Source organism: Camelina sativa, chromosome 4, assembly GCF_000633955.1.
Source record: "Camelina sativa cultivar DH55 chromosome 4, Cs, whole genome shotgun sequence".
Classification (NCBI taxonomy): Eukaryota; Viridiplantae; Streptophyta; class Magnoliopsida; order Brassicales; family Brassicaceae; genus Camelina; species Camelina sativa.
Window position 1 is genome coordinate 2,927,523 of NC_025688.1, and position 5,518 is coordinate 2,933,040.

Genomic DNA, 5,518 nt, shown 5'->3' on the forward strand with positions numbered 1-5,518 from the left:
CATTCACGGTTTTATATACACATGACACTTGACCAGATTAAAAAGAAAAAAAAAAAAAAAAAAAAAAAAAAAAAAAACAAAACAGCTCAAAATTCAGGGCCATCTCCGTCAGTTTGTTGTTGGAAACAGATCATAACCGACAGAGAAAACCAGCATCGCATATGTAAAAAATACATATTTACCGATGGATTATTATTACAAACGGGTTATTAAAGAAGAATGCGAAGGTTCTTAAAATAATCTATCCAACTTCTTTATCACTTTTGATTATTTTATATTATAATTCATATGTAGAGATGTTAATATGGGTAAGTACACTCCATTATATTAGGAGTGATTTGGATAAACTGGTTCAATGTGTTTGATTAAGCTTAATATAAGAGATTTCCGGTTTAGATTAGTTCCATTTTACTGTAAATTGTTGTATATATATCAACACTGTGAAGTTAGTTAAGGCTTTAATCAATGAGAAAATCATTTCACAAATCTCTTTGCTCATGAACATTATTATGGTATCAGAGCAATTCTTCCGCAATTCTATGTGATTTGATCTTCTTTTTCTTCAAATTCTTCAAAAAATCGCCGACGAAATGGTTCTTTCATCACCGGATCATCTTCCGTGATTTTGATTTTCGCGAAAATGGTGAGAAAAGGAGGAAAATTGAAAAATCGGAGTGAAACACATGAGATCGATGCATCCGCAGCGAGGATCACTCGCTGGTCAACTGTGCTTGAAGATCCAGAGGTGGAAATGGTGTAACAACAACGTTCTCTTAGATCGGAAGGATATGGAACTCATGGATCTATGTCGAGGTCATCTGAAGCTTCTGATAGCCAATTAAGTCTTCAATCCTCCGATCATCCATGTTTAATTATTGTTGCTCATACTCTTGATGGAACGAATTACAATAGCTGGTCTATTGCAATGAGGATTAGTCTAGATGCTAAGAACAAGCTTAGTTTTATTGATGGATCCTTGCCTAGGCCGTGTGAAAGTGGTTATGATTTCAAGATATGGAGTATGTGTAATAGCATGGTGAAATCATGGATCCAAATGTTTTGAGCAAGAAAATCTATGATAGTATCTTATACTATCAAGATGCAACTGAATATGGAACGATTTGTTCACAAGATTCAAAGTGAATAACCTACAAAGGAGGTATCAGCTTGAGCAAGCTGTAATGACTTTGAGACAAGGTCAACTTGATTTGTCTAGCTATTTCACAAAGAAGAAGACTATGTGGGAACAACTAGCCAACACCAAGTCTCGAAACGTGAAGAAGTGTGATTGTGATCATGTCAAGGAGTTGCTTGAAGAAGCTGAAACGTGTCGAGTTATACAGTTTCTCATGGGACTAAATGATTACTTCAACAGCATCAAGAGTCAGATACTGAATATGAAGTCTAGACCAGGATTGAATGAGCTCGATAATATGTTGGATCAAGATGAGAGTCAAAGGCTAGTAAAAGCCTGTTCTAGGCCTAAGCCACCTCCTACTGCTTTTCAGTCTCAAGCTGTGATTATGGATCATAATTCAATTCTGTTAGCTCAAGGGAACTTTCAAAAGCCTAAATGTTCACATTTTTCTCAAGTTGGCCATATTGCGGATAAATGTTACAAGATTCACGGATATCCACCATGTCATCAACGGGCAAAGAAGAACAACTACGTTGGAAGTACAAACTTGGCAAGCACTGGTCAGATTGAGGATCAAAAAGATCAAATGGGAGCAGAGACGCATGGTGAAATGTCAAAAGATCAGCTCCAACAGATGATTTCTTATCTCAGTACCAAGCTTCAATCTCCCAGTATCACCTCATGTCCTGATAAGGCTATAGCTTCGACTTCTAATTACGTACCTTCTATCTCATAGATATCTGGTACATTCTTATCTTTATATGATTTCACTTTCTATGACATGCTGACCTCTTCTATACTTCATGAAACTGAGTTGTCTTTTAGAGCTTCGGCCATAGATTCAGGAGCTAGTCAGCATGTTACACATGAAAGAAGTCTATACATAGAGTACCAGACTTTAGATAGAACTTATGTTAGATTACCTAATGGTCATACAGTCTCTCTATAATGTGTTGCGTATCCCTGAATTCAAATTTAACTTGCTGAGTGTTAGTGTTATTACTAAATCTCTGAGGTCTAAAGTGAGTTTTACTTTTGATGAATGTATGATATAGGTTCTTACTCAGGACCTAATGATTGGGAACAATAGTTAGGTCGCAAACTTGTATGTCTTGAATTTGGATAAATCTCTTGATAATGTGTCTTGTTCAGCTTTTCCGGGTAACTCTGTTTGTTCTATTTCAAAAGATAATTCAAAAATGTGGCATAAAAAGTTAGGACATCCGTCTCTTGCTAAGATAGAGTCTCTCTGATGTTCCGTTGTTACCTAAATCAAAAATTAATAAAAGTAAAGTTCATTGTCACATTTGTCATTTATAAAAACATAAACATTTGCCTTTTAAATCATTGAATCATATGCGTAAAAAAACTTTTGAATTGGTTCAGGATATTGATACTTGGGGTCCATTTTTTGTTCCAACAATTGATGGTTATCAATATTTTTTGGCAATAGTAGATGATTTTAGTCGTGCAACTTGGCTGTATATACTTCAACAAAAATTTGTTGTTTTACATGTGTTTCCTGGTTTTATTAAAATTAGTCCTGGGCTTTCGGAGTAAACCGAGAAAACCGAGTTCGGTTTTCTCATACCGAATGTGAGAGGAGAGTCAAACCGATCGGTGGAATTATTTTGACAATTCGGTTACTGATTCGGTTCGGTTCGGCGGATCATAACCGATTGGATTTTCGGTTCTTCTCCAATCATCACCTAAAGTAAAGTTTTCTTAGGTTTTTAAGAAGTTGCAGAAGCGGAGCGGCCATGTTGGAAAAAAGATGGATTTAATTCTCTAGTACCCCTATCCTAAGAATTCTTTTCTACACATCCACTTTAATTCTACATACCCCTCTTCTTTAATGAAAAGACGAAACTACCCCTCTAACAATTTTTAAATAAAAATCAAACATCCTAAGTGTACAAGTTGCACCAGTTGCACCAGTTGTACTAGTTACTAGTTGCACCAATTGTATCAGTTGTACCAGTTGTACCCATGACACCTTTGTTGTACCCCGCATAGTAGGATTCGAACCCTGGGCGCGCGCGCGTGCGCAGGGAACTCGCAACCACTGAGCTACTGTGTTTTTTGTTGAACACTTACTATTTTAATTATATTTAACCTTTAATAACCTTCATTAAGGGTAATATTGTCTTTATATTATTGAGGGGTTTTTGAGAAATTGTTTTGATGGATAGAGGGATATGAGATTTTGGTCCAAAAAAGATATTAGGTTTAATGTTAGAAGGAAGAAGAAAACACACTTCTCTTCACGTGACTTAAAGTGAATTGTGGACATCAATTCTTAATAGGCTTATTTTTAAACATTTACAGGCCTATTTGAATAAATTCTGGCCCAAAATTAGTTTTAGCCCACGATCTATTATTCTATTTAATAAAAAAAAAAAAGCCCTAGATCGAATTGTTTGTCTTTTATTTTACCTCTCCAGCCGCTTCTCCTTCTACCTCTTTTTGGTGTATTTCTCTTTCACATCTCTCTTCTAACTTCACATATCTTTGGATTTTTATCTTGTCTATTCTCTTAGCCTCAAAGATCGAATCTGGGTGATTCGAGTTTATTCACTTTTCCTCTTTCACTTTCTCCATCCTCTCACCTCCAGTCCTCCACCTTTGTTTCCTTCTGTTTATGACTGGTTTGTCGTGCATACGGCTGATTTCGTAGAAAAATGTCGTTGGTTAACCAAATAAACCGAAAAAAAATCAATTCAGTTTAATTCGGAACATATTTTAGCGATGATAACCGAACCGAATAAACCGATTACCGAATAACCCGAACCAAACTTTTATTCGGGTCCATTCGGCATGATTTTAGAAAAACCGAAATTTTGAAAAACCGAAAAAACCGAACCGATTAACCCGAAAAAACCGAGTACCCAGACCTAATTAAAATGGTGGAGACTCAATATATTATTAAGGTTTGTTCTTGTGACAACCCATCCCGCAGACCCCACTAACCCTCCGCTAGTCGTCCCAACGGACTCCAAGCTGGCCCTGCAGGGCATCGATCCTAATCCCTCACTGTGGANTGGATTTTCGGTTCTTCTCCAATCATCACCTAAAGTAAAGTTTTCTTAGGTTTTTAAGAAGTTGCAGAAGCGGAGCGGCCATGTTGGAAAAAAGATGGATTTAATTCTCTAGTACCCCTATCCTAAGAATTCTTTTCTACACATCCACTTTAATTCTACATACCCCTCTTCTTTAATGAAAAGACGAAACTACCCCTCTAACAATTTTTAAATAAAAATCAAACATCCTAAGTGTACAAGTTGCACCAGTTGCACCAGTTGTACTAGTTACTAGTTGCACCAATTGTATCAGTTGTACCAGTTGTACCCATGACACCTTTGTTGTACCCCGCATAGTAGGATTCGAACCCTGGGCGCGCGCGCGTGCGCAGGGAACTCGCAACCACTGAGCTACTGTGTTTTTTGTTGAACACTTACTATTTTAATTATATTTAACCTTTAATAACCTTCATTAAGGGTAATATTGTCTTTATATTATTGAGGGGTTTTTGAGAAATTGTTTTGATGGATAGAGGGATATGAGATTTTGGTCCAAAAAAGATATTAGGTTTAATGTTAGAAGGAAGAAGAAAACACACTTCTCTTCACGTGACTTAAAGTGAATTGTGGACATCAATTCTTAATAGGCTTATTTTTAAACATTTACAGGCCTATTTGAATAAATTCTGGCCCAAAATTAGTTTTAGCCCACGATCTATTATTCTATTTAATAAAAAAAAAAAAGCCCTAGATCGAATTGTTTGTCTTTTATTTTACCTCTCCAGCCGCTTCTCCTTCTACCTCTTTTTGGTGTATTTCTCTTTCACATCTCTCTTCTAACTTCACATATCTTTGGATTTTTATCTTGTCTATTCTCTTAGCCTCAAAGATCGAATCTGGGTGATTCGAGTTTATTCACTTTTCCTCTTTCACTTTCTCCATCCTCTCACCTCCAGTCCTCCACCTTTGTTTCCTTCTGTTTATGACTGGTTTGTCGTGCATACGGCTGATTTCGTAGAAAAATGTCGTTGGTTAACCAAATAAACCGAAAAAAAATCAATTCAGTTTAATTCGGAACATATTTTAGCGATGATAACCGAACCGAATAAACCGATTACCGAATAACCCGAACCAAACTTTTATTCGGGTCCATTCGGCATGATTTTAGAAAAACCGAAATTTTGAAAAACCGAAAAAACCGAACCGATTAACCCGAAAAAACCGAGTACCCAGACCTAATTAAAATGGTGGAGACTCAATATATTATTAAGGTTTGTTCTTGTGACAACCCATCCCGCAGACCCCACTAACCCTCCGCTAGTCGTCCCAACGGACTCCAAGCTGGCCCTGCAGGGCATCG

General features: G+C 36.8%; 1 pseudogene; it reads left to right on the forward strand.

Annotated features, from left to right (window-relative positions):
- LOC104783479 overlaps positions 1–842 on the forward strand; it is a 3,526-nt pseudogene extending 2,684 nt beyond the window's left edge.